The sequence below is a fragment of the Oryctolagus cuniculus genome, chromosome 18 (genome assembly GCF_051225735.1).
Source record: "Oryctolagus cuniculus isolate XC-2025 breed Fujian yellow rabbit chromosome 18, ASM5122573v1, whole genome shotgun sequence".
Taxonomy (NCBI): domain Eukaryota; kingdom Metazoa; phylum Chordata; class Mammalia; order Lagomorpha; family Leporidae; genus Oryctolagus; species Oryctolagus cuniculus.
Genome location: NC_142884.1, coordinates 49,184,263 through 49,203,106, shown reverse-complemented (window position 1 = coordinate 49,203,106; position 18,844 = coordinate 49,184,263). Strand labels below are relative to the sequence as shown.

Below are 18,844 nucleotides of genomic sequence, written 5' to 3'. Positions count from 1 at the left end.
GTTCCTTGCAGGAAAGCAGACATCAAAAGGCCCCTGGCCGGCTCCCCACGTGGCCCAGATCTTCCTGTATAATGCGGAGAGGAAATTGGAGCCTTGTGCTTCCCGCGCTCAGATCCTATCAGTGCAGTCTCCCCCTTCACTTAATTTGTAGCTCAGTCTTCCTCGCAGGCACAGCGGTGCTGGGTGGGCTGGGTGGGGAGGAAGGTCAACCGGGAGGGAGGAGACAGGCTGGTGGCAGCGGCGGCGCTGGGCAGGCACTGCAGGACTTTTGGAAATGGGGAGGGGCGGGGCAGCGTGGGGCCAACGCCCTGCCTGGGGGTGGGAGAGCGCAGAGCCGGCTTGCACCCAGGGTTAACGCCTGCAGCGGGACTCTGCTGTCTTCCTTTTTGATTCCATAACAGGAGGCGTTTGGAGTAAATGAGCTTCCAGGCCTTTGCAGCCCTGGTGCTCCCGCGGGTCTCTTAAAACACGGGCTTGGCTGAGCCTCCTTTTTCTCATCTCTCGTCGGAGGCTGGGAGGGGACTCGGTGAGTAAGGGTCACGGAGGTGCTGAGCTGCTGCCTGCAGCCCCAGAAGAGCCCGGTGGCTGCCATCTCAGGGCGGGGGTTGGGGTGCAGCCGGTTAAGCCGACACTCAGGACACCGGCAGCCCATATCGGAGCGCCTGCAGTCCCGGCTGCTCTGTTTCTGATCCAGCTTTCTGCTAATGCACCTGGGAAGCAATGGATGATGGCTTGAGTGCTTGGGCCCCTGCCACCCACATGAGAGACGCAGATGGAGTTCTAGGTTCCAGCCTGGCCTGGCCCTGGCAGTTGCGGGCATTTCAGGGAGTGAACCAGTAGATGGAAGATTCTCTCTCTCCCTCCCTCCTTTCTGTCATGCTGTCTTCCAAATAATAAATAAACATGGGTAAAAAATGATGCATTATTTTAAAAATATAGCTCTCTTTTTCCGTACCTGCCCTGCACACATGGGAAGTGCTTGTACTTGATCTATTGATTCTGGCCAACATTTGGGGCATTGCGGGTCATCTGTGGCCTCTCTTACGGGGTTTTCTTCTGACATTTAAAAACATGACAATCATTCTTAGCTTGCAGGCTGCTGATAGACATGTGGTGAACTGGAGCTGTTCTGGGAGCCATCGTCTGCTTGGGCATAGGGCCCAGGTCACCTCTGGGCTCAGGACTCATTCATTCATTCATTCACGAGTACACCTGCATTCATTGAGGGTCTTCTACATGTCAAGCACTCTAATAAGAACTAGGGGTACAGCAGAGGGCCAAACAAACCAAACGCCTGCCTGCAAGGAGCTCGCATTCTAATGGGGGCCTGAGAGGACACATATAAATAGGAACATAGCCTGAGATTTCAGAGTGACAAGGAGTAAACAAATAATAAATAAACAGGGGCCAGCGCTGTGGTGTAGCTGGTAGGGCCACCGCCTGCAGTGTCGGCGTCCCGTATGAGTGTCAGTTCAAGTTCCGGATGTTCTACTTCCAATCCAGCTCTCTGCTATGGCCTGGGAAAGCAGTAGAAGATGGCCCAAGTCCTTGGGTCCCTGCACCTGTATGGGAGACCTGGAAGAAGCTCCTGGCTCCTGGCTTTGGATCAGCACAGCTCCGGCTGTTGGGGCGATCTGGGGAGTGAAGCCAAGCGGGTTCAGGAGGAGGGGAACCTGTTTAGAGGATGCGACTGGGGTGGTGGGCAACAGCTGGATCTCCCCAATTCCTGTGGGATGGGTCAAGACCCTGTTCCCTATCCCCTGAGAGTGAGGAAACCTTGGAGTGGGTAAAACTGGGAGTGACGTCATATTTACTGGGAGAGAACATTCGGGCTGTCCCTGTGCAGAGGAATTGCTGGACTTGGAGCTGGCAGAGAAGAGGTTATTATTGTTATTGAGTTGGAAACTACGGTTGCTTAGAGAATAGGGGAGGCAGGGAGAGCAGAGGGGGTAGACAGACCCTGGAAGTACTTTGCAGATGGGTTTGGGAAGCCGGGGTGGCAGAGGAAGCCTGGGGGACAAGAAAGGACATCAGTGTGATTCCGAGATTCGGGGTGTATGTCCCCAGATAGTAGGTGGCAGGGTGTCGGCAGGAGAACAGAAGACTTGAGTGCTCCCAGTGCTGGGATGTGCTGGTAGCAGGGTTTCCAGAAGGTAAGGCCATGGTAACATTTCTCCCTGGCATCCAGACAGTGGGAGCTCGGGGTGGATGTGAGGGTCTTCAAGCCAGTCTTCCTCCCGCAAGCAGGAAGAGGAGCCGGCAAGCGTACAAAGCTGGCCAAAGTGCCATGAAATCAAGAGTTTGGGAACTGGGAGAATGAGGCTGAAAAAGCTGGGTGGTTTCTACAATGAATGGTGCGACAATAGCTCAGGACTTGAGTCGGGGCTTCCTCAAGGTGCGTTAGTTAAGCCCCTCCTTTCACTCCCTTCCCCCAGTCTCACTCCTCTAGGGTCCTCCCTCTATTCCTCCTTCAATTCTGTTTTGAGGGGTCCCTGAGAGAAGGCCCCTTGGGAGCTCCTTCCCATCTCAGGACCTCTGCATGCACCTGCCGTCTGCTGTGTTAGGAGCGCTTCTTCTATCCAGCTCCTGTACCTCCATGGCTCTTCTCTTTGTCAACCACCCTGTGTCCACTCATACCGCTTCTCACCTGTCCACTCACACCACTCACTGCTCTGGTAGCCTTCCCTGGGCTCTTTGTCTACCTTATTCATTCTCAGACCACCCCGTACTTTTCCCGTGTGGCACAGAAGTCATGGATCACTTGTCACCCTCATTGTCTCTGACTCTTGGTAGTTTCTGGCCTTGGTGCCCAGGGCTGTGCTGGCGCATAGCTGTGTGCAGTGAGCAGCAGCTGAGGGCGTGCATGAGCCCGGGTTATGAAGCCATAGCTCTGTGTCAGCCACCAACAAATTCCAATCATCCAGTGGTGGTTGAGAGAGCACAGGTTTTTGCTTTACATCTCCTAAGCATATCTGCATTTTACGAGGCAAAATAAACCCTCCGTCAAAGGCATTGGCCCTCTCCCAAAGGAGACGATATTTTCCAGATCTGAAATGCCTCTGGTCTTCACCCAGCTGCTCTATAAATCGTGCCCCCTGCAGCCACTGCGCCAGCACGGCTCCAGCGAAGGGTGAATGGCACCTTGAGAAGGCACGCGCTCCGAGGCAGGGGCACTCGCCCCAGAGGAGAGGAGGAAGTAGAAGACCACTTCCTGTGGCAGGAGGGAGGCCCGCAGAAGGTGCGGGCATGTCAGGGAAGCCAGCGCTGAGCCGCGAACGTCTCACTGCCCCCTCGCGGGGGCAGCAGCCTCCCCTGGAACGCCCAGCTGCAGTGAGTCCTGGGAGCCCAGCCAAGCAGCCACCATGTCCCCAGCATCAGGGCGCTCCTCCAGGGCTTGGTGTGGATAACAGCTCTGCCCCTTCCCAGTGTCCCAAACAGGACAGGTAGGGGGCAATTGCAACAGAGAAGAGGTGCTCCCGGCTGAAGAGAGGGGGCGTCTTGAGTTAGCAAGCTTGCTGTTTCCATTTCTGACTCATCGGCCCACACAATTTCCAGGGGCAAGAGGCTTGTGGAGAGGCCAGAGCCACTGACGGAGGATAAACTGGCTACCTTTGCTTTGCACGTACACATCCGTGGTCGGATTTAAATTGCACCCCCCTGCCCCACACTCTAAAGGTAGAAACTTGGGCCTGGTCCTGACACCTGCAGACCTCTGCCCATCGGTCCATCCCGACCCCCCGACTCTGCCAAGAGTGCCTTCTCCCCCTCTCCACGTGGTCCTTTGCCTTCTTATCTTCTTCCGCCTTTCTTGTCAACAAGACTCCCGGCATTGAACAATGTCAGTAGTACAACAGCCAGCGTGAAATCAGGGTGATCGGGTAGAGATGAACAGTGTCCCGGCTTCCAGCTCAGCTGCCCTGACCTGAGACGCTTTGATCTGAGCTGTTGATGCACAGGAAGCAGCAGTGACAGGGTGTATACATGTGTGTGTGCGCGCGCGCGTGTGTGTGTGCATGTGTGCTGGGGTGTGCGCTGTCTACAGCCGTGCCCGCCTCTTTAGCTTCACGATAGCTGGTCTCAGTCTTGGTCCACACACAAATGCTGGGGCCCCTGTCCTTTCTAATCTGCTGCCTCCAAAGCTTCTGGACTGGTGCCCTCCTTAAACGAACACACTAACTCCATGATTCTCGGGGGGCCACTCTTGCCCACAGACCCCACTACTAAACTGACAGCTGGCCTCTCCGTTCCTGGACCGTCGTCCGGTTCACTCCAATTACTCTTTGTTCCTACTGGGAGTTAAATATCCCTGCCATGATTTGACCCCTTGGAGATGCCTGATGGTTGTATCATAAAACAGTGGCCGGGCAGTCTAATTGAATTTGTTCAAGTGCACTCTGGCATCGGATGCAGAGCAATCATGGCCAGCACGGGCGGAGAACTTTTTCTCTTCAGGGCACTGTCCTAGCGTTAAAGGCTCCATTTCAGCAGGTGGCTTCTTCTTTCCTGTGTGGCGCCCTGGATCACGTCCCACTGGGCTGGGGAGGGTCCAGGACAGGGAGGGGCCTCACTGGAACACTGAAAGTCAGCCCTGGCGACCATTCAGGGTGACTGTCACTTCCGTGCCGACCCCTCCCCAAACCCACAGGCTGGCTTTTGCCGTGGTCACAGATACTCCCCTAAACTTAGGGGCTTCAGACAGCAGGAGTCTGTTTCTGGCTCATGCTACACTGGGCCAGCTGGGATCCTTCTCTGGGACTCCCCTGCACAGGGGACCCCGGGAAGAGCAAGGAGCCACCATCTGAAATGATGGTGAATGTCACGGCCGAGGGACATCATTCACTCGCTCGCTTGCTGGCTTGCAGATTCCACCTGCACTAGTTGCCCCACCTCTGCTCACCCTTCATTGGCTGAAACAAGTCACATGGGCACACCTCCCGGAAGCCTGGGACCTATCACGGCCCTCCTAAGATGATCACTTTCTTCCTTCTCTATTCCCATCTGCAGCAGCAGCCTCTCGCCCGGGCCAGACCTCTGCAGAAGCCCCGATCTGCTTTCCCTCAGAGTCCCCTTGTCTCTACCTTATTTGTTCTTTGTTCTCCAGTAAGAGTGGAGTTAGTTTGCCAGTCTTTTCTTTTTTTATTATTAAAGATTTATTTATTTATTTGATGGGGCCAGCGCTGTGACGCAGTGGGTTAACACCTTGGCCTGAAGCACCAGCATCCCATATGGGCACTGGTTCTAATCCTGGCTGCTCCTCTTCCGATCCAGCTCTTTGCTGTGGCCTGGGAAAGCAGTAGAAGATGGCCCAAGTCCTTGGGCCCCTGCACCTGCGTGGGAGACCCGGAAGAAGCTCCTGGCTCCTGGCTTCGGATCAGCTCAGCTCCGGCTGTTGCGGCCAATTGGAGAGTGAACCAGAGGATGGAAGACCTCTCTCTCTCTCTCTCTCTTTCTCTCTCTCTCTGCCTCTCCTCTTTCTGTATAACTCTTTCAAATAAATAAATGCATCTTTAAATAAAATAGTGCTTGTCTTGGCTGGACCCCAGCATCCCCTTCAGCCATGCTCCCCGTCGCTCTCTTTCTAGGTCCTTGAACCACAGGGTTTTTCACCCTGCCTAAAGAGCTCCCCACTCCCACCACCTCCCCCACGGAGCCCCAACCACCTCCAGCTCCTAGCTTGCCATGCCTGCCGTGCCCTGAGAATGTGAGCCTCTCTGTACAATGTCCAGTGCTGGCCCTGCCAGTGAAGACCACACACAGACCTGCCCATACAAGCCATACTCGCGCCATCTTTGCTAGATCCTTGGTTGAGGTGATGGGAAGTTGACAGTCTTCCATTCTGTCCTCCGTGAATGGATGTCTCTCAGGTCCTCAAATCCCTGGCTGAAATCGGGTCAGAGGCCAAGCCCTTTGAGCCCTGTCTCTCTCTCGAGGTCTGCCAGGTGTACCGTGATTCCACAGTTATCAGAAGTCTGGCATTTCTTCTCCCCCAATGCCTCGAACCTGCAGAAGCCTGCAATCACAGCTCTCCTGTGGCTCGAAATTGGCCTGCAGCCGCTCGGCTCACTCTTTCTGGGCTTGGTGCCGGGGAAGCCCATCTCCCTGACCTCGCGGTCACTTCGCAACCTCGTTCATCATTCTCCACACACATCAGCGTTATCAGCCTATTGCTCCTCTAATGCAAGCTTGTTCTGACCTCAGGCCCTTTGCACTTGCTGTTCTGTCTGTCTGGAACGATCTCTCCCCAGGTCTTTTCACTGTTTTATCTCTCACTTAATGTAGGTGACTTTGAACGTCCTGTTTCTAGAAAAGTCTTCTCTGTTGGAAACACTATGCCTTCTTTCCTAGTGCTTCACCCCACTTTCTGAATGGTCATTACGGCTGTGACAAGGGCTTGTTCGATATTTGTTTGTTGCCGGACGCTTCACTGGAATGCACATTCCAAATGACAGAACCGCCTGTCCCCGGAGTGATGCCCAGCACCCAGGGACTCGGGGATGACCAACTGCTGATCCTGCCTTCTGTAAGTTGGCTGGTTTTGTCATGGCGAGAGCAAAAGATTGAGCTTGATTGATACTTTAGTTACGTTGTGATAGGTATCTCCTCATTTCCGTAAGAACAGGAGGAATCACCTCCCAAACTCCAATGCAGACTCTCTCCATCTCTGTTCCTCTGCCTGTCTCTTCCCCGCCCAGTGAAGGTCCAATCCACAGAGGCGCACACGCGGCCCCTGCTCACGACGTCGTTATTAGATCATTACTCGAGGTGATGGAGGGTTGACATTCTTTGATTCTGTCCTTCATGTGTTGTAGATTTCCAATAAATTAAGTTAGTCCCAAGAAAACAAAGTATGAATTTCGCAATTTTCTGAGAATTATTGAAACCAGGTCTTCCACATGAGATATGAGTCTATAAATATTTTCAATGCTTAATGCAGTAATTACATTTTGGTGCTGATTCACACGTGAATGTTTTCATATTTCCACCACATGCATGTTGGAGTATATGTAGTTTTTCCTTTTTTCTGTTTTTTTTTTTTTTTCAGAAAAGCACATAAAATACAAATCTTCCTACTTCAAAGTGGCAGCCGACGAGTTAGAGCTGTAAATATTCTCTGATTTGGAATGGTGTTCCACTAGCATGAAACCAACATTGCATCAAAGTGCTTTGCTTCCATCAGGGTTGTACCGGTGAGATATAAATTATAAATCATATCTCCTGTTTTACATGGGAAATGGGAGCTCCGAGCGGATCACTCTTGAACAGATGGACTCGAGGTAGCTTCATGTCTTCTGCTGTGTATGTTTTGCTTCTAATGTCATTTTCAAAGATTCCATCATTAGCTTCAGAGGCGCCTGGGCAAGGAACATTCAATAACTAAATATGGATTTTGGCAGAGGCTCCAGTAGCCAAACAAGGCCGGGCAGCCTGAGGTGGCTGGGGAAGCGCCGACAAACAGACCAGAGGGTGGGCAGGAGGGAAGGGAGCAGGGAGAGGGGCAGGGGACAGGGCCGGGACGCCCCCCGCCCCCGCCCTGGTGTGTTCTCAGCTCGCTCTCCTAGGCAGAGAATGAAGGGGCAGCCGTGGGGGACGGTGTGAGAGGTGGTCAGGCACTGAGGTCTGACTTGTTCGGGGAGCCACGGTGGAGCCTGGCCTTCAGTTCTCATCTGGATCACACGGAGTTTGCACCAGGTCTGGGCTGCCACGCTGAGATGCTCTGGGTGAGGTGTTAAACGGGGAAGCATCGGTGGGGAAAAAGTCCACTTAGACAGGTTTCCTAGAGCTGCCATGGTGCATCGCCATGGGCTGAGTCATGGAAAATAAACAGCAGTGTTTCCTCGCACAGATCCCCAAGTTGTGCTGTCAGCAGGGCCGTGCCCTGTCCCCAGGCTCTGGAAGGACCCGGCCTCCCTTGCTTCTTCCAGCTTCCAGGGTGGGCGGAGAAGCAGATGTCGCTGGGCCTGTGGCGACACCACTGCATTCTCTGCCTCCACCAAGAAAACTGGCTGCTCCCGCGTCAGACAGGACCGGGTGGGCACGGGTTTACACGGTGAGACCACAGAGCCTAAGACCCCTCCAGTGCTAAGACAGTGACTGGGAGCTTGCCCAGGAGATGGGCACCTGGCGCAGGGGTGTGGGTTTGTGCACCTGCACAGCCAGGAGTTGGGGACGTGCACCAACCTGGACGCCTTCATCATGCGAGCAGGCCCAGCTCCTTTTCTCTGCCTCCCCTTAGCTCTCGCTGTCTCTTTGCCCAAGACGCCTTCCTTGCTCCTCGTGCTGGGCTGTCCTCTCCTCCTTCAAGGCTTTCTGGACTTCTCTTCATTCCAGTTGCACCGAGGACCCGTTTCCCGTCCTTCCCCTGCTCTGACCGCTGGCAGGAGAGGGCGGAGGCAGGATGCCGTGGACCACGCTTCCCAGGCTCTGGGTCGGCTGACCTCCGGCTGGGTTCAAGCCCTGCCTTTTCCTTCCTCTCTCCAGCTGGTGGGTGCTGCCGTCATCCTGCCATGGTGACCCTCTTGGCTGCCGCACATGTCACGTTTGGCTGCTTCTTTCCTCGCTCATTGCTTACCGGTTCCCTGTGTTCAATTCCTGCTGTTTTGAATGCGCAGGCTACTTGACTGAACTGCTTTTGCTGTAGCATCAGTCTGTTCGTCTAGTTACTGCTCTGCCCCCCCAGCGAGGCTGTGAACCCACAGGGGGCAGAGCCCGGGTTTTACTGAGTGTCAGTGCCCCTCCCTGGAGCAGAATTTTCCTCTCGCACCCCAGGCTGTCTAGGAATCCAGCAAACAGCGCAGGCTGCACCTGTGCGTTCCCCTCCAGGGCCCTTTATTCCTCCGTCCCACAGTCCTCCAAAACCCCCGAGGTTGCGTTCTCAGCTTTGACCCAACTCAGCAGCACAACGGGTCTTTCAGGGAGGGAAGGTGAGCACTGTTGCCCCCATTTGCAAGATGAGAAAACTGAGACACTGAGGGAGGAAGGCAGTAAGAGCGTGAGTGTTGGGCTGGGATGGAGATGCTGTGGTCGGAGGTTTCTGCAACGAGAGGAGCCCCGCCTCTGGTTCCTAGGCAAGGAAGCTGGTCCAGAGACCAGTGACGTGCTTGCTGAGTGGAGGTCCCGTGGTAAGTTGGTGTCAAAATCAAAGCAAGAATTATAGGGGCCAGCACTACAGCATAGTGAGTAAAGCCACCACCTGCAGTGTCGGCATCCCAGATGGACGCTGGTTCAAGTCTCGGCTGCTCCACTTCCGATCCGGCTCTCTGCTGTGGCCTGAAAAAGCAGTGGGAGATGGCTTAAGCCCTTGGGCTCCTGCATCTGTGTGGGAGACCCGGAGGCAGCTCCTGGCTCCTGGTTTCAGATAGGTGTAGCTCCAGCCATTGCAGCCATCTTGGGAGTGGACCAGCAGAGGGAAGACCTTTCTCTGTCTCCCTCTGCCTCTGTCTCTCTGTAACTCTGCCTTTCAAATAAATAAATAACCTTTTTTTTTAAAAAAAAAAGCTAGAATTATAACTACAAAAATGCAGAAAATCACAATGATTGGTAAAGATGTGGATAAACCGAATCCTTGGGCACTTCCAGTGGGAATGTAAACTGGTGCAGCCAATGAATAAAACAGTATGGCACTTCCCTAAAGATTTAAACATAGAGCTATCTCATTACCCAGCAATTCTGCTTCTGGGTGTACACCAGCAAGAAACGAAAGGGTTATTTGTATATCCATGTGCGCAGTAACATTATTCACGACAGCTGAAAGGAAAAAAAATCAAATCTCCTCCAATGGATGAATGGGAACAAAATGTGGTGCGCATCTCCCATGGACTATTATTCAGCCTTAAAGAAGCAGGACATTATGAAACAGGATGCCTCAGAGGAATCTCGCGGGGACCATGCTGGGGCGAGAAGCCTGATGTAGAAGGACCAGCAGTGCACGGCTTCAATCGCACGAGTTGTGTAGGGCCATCGAGCTCATGGAGACAGGCGGCAGGGCGGGGGCTCCCAGGGACTGCAGTTGGCGGAACGGGAATGCACTGTTTGACAGTCACAGAGCCTCAGATGAGGAAGAAGAAAGTCCCAGAGACGGACGGTGGTGGCGGCTGCACCTCAGTGTGAGAGCGCCCGAGGCCACTGAATCACACATTTAAAAATGGGCAACGTGGTCAGTTGGATGTTAGGAACATTTTATCAGAAAGTAAAAAAAAAAAATGGCTGGAATAGAATTCTGTAGGTCTGGAAGCCTCTAGAACGCGTCATCCAAGCCGCATGAGCTCTTTAGAAAACCAGATTCTGATTGACTCGCTAAGAATCTTCCTGCTGATTGGTTTTTGCTTCCAATCGAAATCCATTAAATCCAGGAGTCAGACGCACCAGGCAGACAAGTGTCTCCTCACGCGCCCTCCAGGCTGCCCTGGCTCCGATGTGGTGTGCGTGGCACACACAGCCCCACCCACGCTCGGGCCTGCACACCGAGTGGACAGCTCACAGCCCCGCACGCCGCTTGGACCCAATCAGCACTGTCAGTGCTTGCACAAACAGCTCTTCCTGTCGGAAGCCCAGGGGGCAGGTGGATCGTTTTGCAGTGGGGGAGGGGGTGAGCAGGCCTGGCAGGTATCTGTTACTCGGGGAGAGATGAAAGAGCCATGAGCAGGCCCTTTCGGGGCTGGAATCAGCCCGGGCGGCTTGGTCACGAGCGTGCCAGCCAGCTGGGCGACAGCAATTTCTTCCATTGTGGTTGACCAGACCAGGAAAACTTCTCTGGGCCGCTTGTGTTAATAAATAGGTTGTTAATGATTGATGGTGCGGGGGAGGGAGTGGTGGTGGCTTTTATGTGCCCCAATGAAAAGCAGAACCATGGCCGTGACTTTGGAGCTGATGACTGCACCAGCACTTGTTCCCTAGCAGAAGACGGAATTTTAAAACATTCATGTTAGCTGGGCTCGAGCTGGGCTCCACAACAGCTCGTGGAGGAATGAAACGATCTTGTCTGGTGTTCGCCTGCCTTTGTTCTTTCAGTCAGACATTAAAAATACAGCAAGCTAAAAGGAGAAAATAAATTTCAAAGATCCTTCTAGATGGCAGGCGCAAAGAGGAGGTGAGGTGTGGGGTGAGTTTGCTAAACAGATAAAACAAGTGGGTAGGAGGTGTGCGGTGGATTCTTCGGAGATGGGGGCTTAACTTTGTCTTGGATCCTTGTGGGATTTCTCGTACACGGGCCGGGTGCACCTGCTGCCCCTATTCCTGGGTTTGAGGCTTTTGTATCACAATTCAGAGAGACGCTGAGATGTTACTGGGGAAACAGTTTTCGTCTGTGCTTTGGGCCCAGCTAAGCTGATAGTTTCGGAGGGTCATGTGCCTGGGATCCTTGAAAACAATAAATGTCTTTAGTGCTGTGTAAGACGAATCCAGAAAAGCACACACATCGTGAGGCTGCACTTTTCTGTATGACTGGGTGCACCCCGGGGACCCCTGCCTGCGTCCACCAGAGGAACGTTCCTTGAACCATGTACCCTGGGGACCACGATTCTGCCTTTGGAACTCTTTGCCTGCTTCAGAGTAGATGCTCACATACTTTGATCCTGGCTAGTAGCTAGGATGACCATACAATGTGTCTCCTCAATAGGACCGGATCTGAGGGAGTGTCGGTGCAAACATCTTTTTGAGATGTGCAATGCCGTTGCGTGCAAAACAACATACGACAAGCCTAAACTGGAGTCCTCTGGAGTCCTCGTGGGAAGCTGGAACGTGTGCAGAGACTTCAACAAGTGTGTGGGGAAGTGGAGGTAAAAGATAAGCCTATTTTGACCCAAAATTCCTTTGAAAGCCATGTGTCATTTCTCACAGGGTGCACTTTTCATCAACTCTTTGAAGACCCCTCGTAGGCGTGGATTTTGGAATCGCTTTTGCCCTCTCTGTGGGAGGTCCCTGCATTGCAGCCTCCCCACCCGCAGGCCCTGAGTGGCACTCTATTTCCTGCTGCTACTGCTGCTCGCTCTGAGCCACACGCAATGCACACAATGGCATGGAATCCTCAGTAGCCCACACGGTGGTTACCACTGTTCTTCCCATTTTGTAGATGAGAAAACTGAGGTCAGAGAGAGTAAATGGCTCACGGTGATGTGCAGATAGAAAGTGGCAGGCACAGGTCACTCACAGGCATCACTGGGATCGAGGGACAGGGACATGGGTCTTCCTCAATGAGGTCCTCAAACGGATGACCCAGGGGCCTCTGAATGCGTTCCCCAAACAGGCCAGGCGTGGCCAGAAATTCAGCACAAACCCTCTGTTCTGAAAAGACTCGGATGAGCCCGAGACGTGATGAGCTTCACCCACCGCCTACGTCCGTCTCTTGCTGAGCTGTTAATAACGTAGAGCGGTTGGGTCCCCACACCTGCGGCATCGGCAACACCGGGACGTTGTTAACGAAGCAAAACCTAGGCTGCCTCCCCAGACCTACCGAGTCCGCCTCTCTGGGCCCATGGCACTCAGCAGCCTCGCCCTTGGGCTCCCGCCCCTTCCTGCCTGAAACCTGGCACTGCCCGGCTATCAGTGCGCCCCACAATGTCTCCAGCTCTTTCTTTGTCCAGATTGAGACCTGGCCAGGGGATGACAGGACAACCCGGCACCCTTGCCTCCCCCCTCCCCAGGGAGGCCCCTCTCTGTTTCTGCAGCTGTTCTACTCATTAAAGCAGTTGTTGCGGAATATTTCAGGACCGCTGACAAATCCTGAGACCGATTAGCTGGGCTCAGAGGCAGGAACCCCAAAACCAGCTGGCCTTAAAGCCCATCACTGATTCTAATGGGGTGCCCTAATGTGAAAGGAGGAGGCGTCAGCAAACATGGAGACCACATCTCATGGCAGGTACAGGTCAGGCCTGAGTCTCTCCATGCCAAGAGGCTGCTACAGGAGGAATTCCCCAGGACATTCTCAACTTTGTGCTTTGATTGGGGCCTGGTTCTTTTTTTTTTTTTTTTTTTTTTTTTTTTTTTTGACAGGCAGAGTGGATAGTGAGAGAGAGAGACAGAGAGGGAGAGAAATGGCCACTGCGGCCAGTGCACCGCACTGATCCGAAGGCAGGAGCCAGGTGCTTCTCCTGGTCTCCCATGGGGTGCAGGGCCCAAGCACTTGGGCCATCCTCCACTGCCCTCCCTGGCCACAGCAGAGAGCTGGCCTGGAAGAGGGGCAACCGGGACAGAATCCGGTGCCCTGACCGGGACTAGAACCCGGTGTGCCGGTGCCGCAAGGTAGAGGATTAGCCTATTGAGCCGTGGCGCAGGATGGGGCCTGGTTCTTTAATGATCCATACCAGAAAACCAATGATGAGAAGGACCAAGTAGTTTACTAGAAGGTACATCAGTCTGGGTTCCATCAGAGGAACGGAACTGGTAGAAGATCGTATTGAGAGGTTTATGGCGAGAAACTGGCCTGTGTGGTGCACGGCCTGGCTAGGCAAGGCCAAAGGGCTTAAGACAAGCGGTCAGGAAGGACAGGGTGGAATTCTTGGGCATGGGGGGCCTGGGAGTTGGCATTTTTAACAGGTTTCTGGTGCTGCTGATGTGGGAGGCACTGGTGTGGGAACTGAGAGCATCCATCCTGCTCTCGTGTCCTCCGACATGATTAAGTCAGGTCCCTGCAGATGGGCCAGGAGAAGCTCCCTTCAACTGCGTCTACAAAATACCTTCCCAGCATCCCCAGGTTAGTGTGTGTTGGACTACATGGGAACCCAGGACCCAGCCGGTTGGCACTTTGACCATCAGAGAAGAGCATGAAGAGGTTCCAAGAGGAAAGGAAAAGCCACACTGAAGGGGTCGAGAATTGTTCTCGACGTTTCAGTGCTGAGAACACGTGGGAGCCGGAGGACGGAGATCTCATGCAGCCGGTGTTGGCTTCGTGTCATTTCTGCTCGAGGTGACATGACAGCTCCTGCATCTTTACGACACCTTTTCAATTCAGTTCCCAAATCACAGATTCTGCAAGGGGGCTTCACAAAGTTTGTGGAAACTGGAACAGAAGGCTGGGTTCGTCCTGGGGCAGAAAAGACAAAGGCGAGCACTTTTGCAAGTGGGGAGGAAGTGAGCCCCGCCCCCGAGGCTCATGGCTGCAGGTTGGGCAGGGACCCTGTGCCCGTCATGCGGCTCATGGTTCACGTTCCCGGGGACTTTCCTAAGTCCTGGATAGGATTCCCTGTCTCACTGTCTCACATGAGACACCACGTCTCAGCACCGGTGATGCAGTCACACATTCCTGTCCCCAGTACACACACCGTCATCTCAGGACCCCTGCAGCAGTGTCCCCACCAACAAAAAGTGTGCTGGGTCAAGCTCAAGATTTCTTTATACACTTTTCATGGATAGATGGTGAACAGTCAGAAAACTCTGTCAAAAAGTTGAGCCAATGACTCTTCCGGGGAATGTGTGGTGACTTTACCTCTGCCATGCGCAGTTCAGTCCATTCGCTTCTGGTGGTGTTTGGTGTTAGGGTATGCTCTTTGTAGTCTTTGAAACTTAATTTTATTATTTAAATATAGTCCCAACGTTTAACTGTCAAATCCTATTTAAGAGGATATTCAAATCTCCCTCCCATCCTTCTGCCTTTACACTTTTTCTTCAACTACCTCCATAGGAAATAACTTTCATTCATTTCTGATTTATCTCACCTGGGCTTCTTTGTTAAAAAAAAAAAAAAAAAAAAAAAAAAAAAAAACACAACACCACAGCAGGAGCCGGCGCTGTGGTGTAGCAGGTAAAACCACCGCCTGCAGTGCTCGCATCCCATATGGGCACCAGTTCCCGGCAGCTCCATTTCCAATCCAGCTCTCTGTAAGGCCTGGGATAGCAGTAGAAGATGGCCCAAGTCCTTGGGTCCCTGCGCCCGCGTGGGAGACCCGGAAGAAGCTCCTGGCTCCTGGCTTCAGATCAGCACAGCTCTGGCCGTTGCGGCCAATTGGAGAGTGAACCAGCAGACAGAAGACCTCTCTCTCTCTGCCTCTCCTTCTCTCTCTGTGTAACTCTGACTTTCAAACCACATAAAATAAATCTTTAAAAAATAGCAAATACTATGTGTTTCTTGTTTTCTCTTATTTCTTATGCCAAAGTAGTATATTATTTACACTTTAGCGACTTTCAGTTGTGGTAAAATTTTGGCACCTCTAGCATTTTGAAGTATGTGATGGAATAAGTAAAGTACACAGTGCTGTGCAACAAATCAAGAACTTTTTGTCTTGCAGAATGAAAACTCAGTGCCCATTAAAAAACAATTCTCCATTTCCCCCTTCCTCCAGCCCCTGGAAACCACCATTCTCCTGACTGCCTCTGTGAACTTGACCATGTTAGACCATGCCTCATATAAATGGCATCACACAGGTTTCTGTTTCTATGAGTGACTGACTTACATTGCAAGGCTACGTGGGCCTTTGCACCTTGCTTTGTTATCTCCCAATATTTGTTGGTAGCCACTCTGCGTTAGTGTAGTGAGATTCCTCTCATTCTTTTTGTGGCTGTCGAGTAGTCTCTCACATGGTTGTTCAATATTTATTCAATGAGTCCTCTGTGAACAGGCATGTAGATTGTTCTGGATATTTTCCTATGACAAAAATATGTCACAGCAGAGAGCCTTATGCGCATGGAAAGCTGTATTTCTGGGTGCGTTCCTAGAAGTGGGTCGGTTGCGTGCCGGGGTAGAGGCATACGTGGCTTCGTTGACTGCGGCCACTCTACGCTAGGAGGCGAGCTCTCTCACATCCCCTCCAGCAGCCTGCGAGAGTTCCTCTTCCCTTGAAACATCTCCAGTGTGTTGGTAAGCTTTGGGGCTTCGGGAAAGTGATAGGTGAGATAGTGGTGTCCAAGTCCAATTGTATTTGCATTTTCGTTATTAGGAGTCCAACTGAGCATCTTTTGTATAAGGATCATTTGAATATCCTTCGTTGTGAACAACAAAATAGATTTACCCTGGTGGGGGTGGATTTTCATCTCTCTCCATTTTTGAGCAAAGAATCTTGATGAGCATAAAGGAGGTAAATCGTCATTGTTTTATTGTTGCTGTTAGCCAGAATCCAAGTTCCCCTTCCTAAAAGCAACTTGACGTCCCTTTTGGGGAATGTCCCATCGTATGGAAACTGAATGAGCCAAACCCACCCTCTGCTAACCATGGCCTTGGTAGAGGTGAACCCAGGTGGAGCCAGTGGTCTGGCACAGCTACCTGGACTTGGTCTCTGGCGCAGGTGGCTGCAGCACCCAGGGAGGCCAGTGGCCACAAGTAGCGATGTGGGGCGCTCTCCCACGCGCTCTGCCGGCAAGCTGTGCTACGCTTTTGCAGCCGGTGCTCCTGAGACTGGTGGGCTGCTGGTGACTCCAAGTCTGCTCTTTCTGGCTCTGCTTGAGGCTCTGAGTCCCAGCGGCCTTCCCGGTAACAAATAGCTTGCTTCCTTCTTGCAGAGTCAGTTTCTGTTGCTTACTCTCTGTGCTGCTTACATGTAGGTGTCAACGTGACTGGGCTAAGGGATACCCAGAGAGCTGGTAGGACTTTTTTTTCTAGATATGTCTGTGTTTCTGGAAGAGGTTAGCATTTGCATCAGTTGACTGAGCAAAGGGGGTCCTCCCTCCCCTCCATGGGTGGGCATCATCCAATCTGTTGAGCGCCCAGGTAGAAGGGAGTTCAGAGGAAGGGTGAATTTGCTCTCTGCTTGAGTTGGGTCCTCTTGGATCCTCCAACACCGGCCCTCCTGTTTCTCAGTCTTTGGGCATGGATCAGTCAGATCAGCAGTGCTATTGAGATCAAAGCAGAGGAGAGCCCTGAGGATGACTTGGCCTTGAGTCTCACCACCGGCAGAGTGGAAACTCCATTACCACGGTGCAGATGAGCCAGCCAGACTTCGGGCTGCAGTAGAAGAATCAGAACAGAACAAGTGAACGCATGCAAAAATGGCTGGCTGTCACGAAAGCTACGAGAAAGGATCAAATGCGACTGAAGTAGGAATTGGAAGAATTCCTAAGATGGTCTCCATTCTAAAGGAAGAGAAAGAGTTAGTGAAAGAAGAACAGGATGAGGGAGAGGAATCATTTCAGCACATCCCAAGGCCCTGAGGCTGGAATGCATGGGCCATGCTGTGTGGACGGAGGGAAGGGGTCTGGATTTCACACTACCCAGCTGCCCCTGTTTGTCCCCTAGTCCACAAGCATATGCATGTGCTGCCTAAGCTCAGGTTCTGCTATTTTGTTCTTTGGAGTAGAATGTGGAGTCATTTCTTAATTGGTCTCTATTTAGCTTTGTTTAAAAAATCTATAATTTAAAAACCACCAAGGGCTGGGCTGGTAATTCAGCTTCCATGGTCCATTTAATCCTTGGCCTTCGTCTCTGAGCCAGCCCCGCAAGGTGACAGCATGTGCCAGTCATGATGGACATGTTTGTTATCAGAACACCTGCTCCTCCAACGCTGGGCCGGATCCAGTTGCTGAACCCCAGAGCCAGTGCCGGGGCCCCTTGGTTTAGTTTCCGACCAAGGGAGGCCGACAGCAGAGGAGCTGGGCCATAGTGGAGTGAGTGGTGGGCAGCACTGCCTGCCTGACTCCGTTCAGGTCTGGGCTGTGCTGGCTACAAGCCATGCCACTCCCTCGCTCTGCCCCTCCATTGCCTCCCCTGTCAAATGGGGGCCTGAATCTAGGGAGCATGCCTCTTCGGTGTCAGCGGGTCTGTCAATTGGCACACGTACTTACAGGGGGAACTTGGCAATATCTATCAAAATTTAAAGGGTGTATCCTCTTTGATCCAGCAGTTCCACCTCTAAGACTTTTTCTTGTAGATCCATTCACTCAAGTGCACAGAGAAGTAGGCACAAGTAGGCACTGCTTGTGATAGCAAAGGATGAGAAGTAACCTAACTGTTCATCAGTTGGCAATTGGTTACATGAATTATAGTTCATCCACACAAAGGAATGCTATGCAGTCTTTGGAGGAAATGAGATGGATCTCTAGGTAAGGTTAAGGTATGATGCCTAAAATATATTGTTAGGCAAAATGGCAAAATATTGTGTGCATTCGTGTTTTTTGAAAAGGCGATGATGTCATAAGCTTGCACATGCTTTCTGGGGTCCCAGGAAGACACAGGGACCCGGCAGCCCTGGTGGCTCTGGGACACTGAAGTGGGGCGAGGGGCGCCTCCTCTTCCCCAGGAGGCTACTTCAAATAGGTCACAGAAAAGGAAACTGAGAGATAAGGTTACTTTGTGGAAAAACCATCTCGAAATCCCTGCACAGCTTTTTCATAACACTCACTTCCCCGCCAGCTCTCTGAAGACCCCTTGGATGCACAGATTCCAATGTTTCCTCTTGCACCGAACTAAAGTTATCTTCTAATTCCATCTTCCGCAAACTTTTTTTGAAGTATCCTCATTTATATGCTTTCCCCAGGCATGAGTTACAAGGCCAGCGACTCAGTGAATTCTTGCAGGGTCCCCAATGCCTGCCGAACCGCGTAGGGAACCTAAGTGACAGGCGTGGCGCTGACGGGATGACAACAGGGAGCTATGGAGCTGCGGGGGCAGTGCAGCGCTCAAGTGCAGGGAAGTGGACAGCTCTCACTAACCCCTGCCGAATGTGGCCATGGGGGCAAGGGTCAGCGTGGCCAGACTTGACTTTTCCGGAGAAGCCAAAATTCACATTTTAATGCGAACGCTTCCAAAGCTTACTTGTCAATCATGCTTAAAATCGTTATAAACAAAACACTTGGGGTCAGGGTTTGTCCCTGGCATCCAGTGTGTGATTGCTGGGATGGGTGATTTCTAAAAATTCTTTCCGCTGAGAGGATTTTCTACACGGGCTACGTGCAGGTGTTGCATACTTAAGGGTACACCAAAAAG

General features: G+C 52.3%; 2 long non-coding RNA genes across 2 annotated transcripts; both read left to right on the top strand.

Moving 5' to 3' along the window:
• Positions 1-319: 319 nt before the first annotated feature.
• LOC149120958 (uncharacterized) lies at positions 320-5,517 on the top strand. The gene is made up of 2 exons (XR_016224577.1): positions 320-526; positions 5,269-5,517. It is a non-coding gene; the product is annotated as an uncharacterized LOC149120958 (long non-coding RNA).
• Positions 5,518-10,813: 5,296 nt separating this feature from the next.
• On the top strand, positions 10,814-15,047 carry LOC149120957 (uncharacterized). The gene is made up of 2 exons (XR_016224576.1): positions 10,814-11,086; positions 11,615-15,047. It is a non-coding gene; the product is annotated as an uncharacterized LOC149120957 (long non-coding RNA).
• Positions 15,048-18,844: the final 3,797 nt, after the last annotated feature.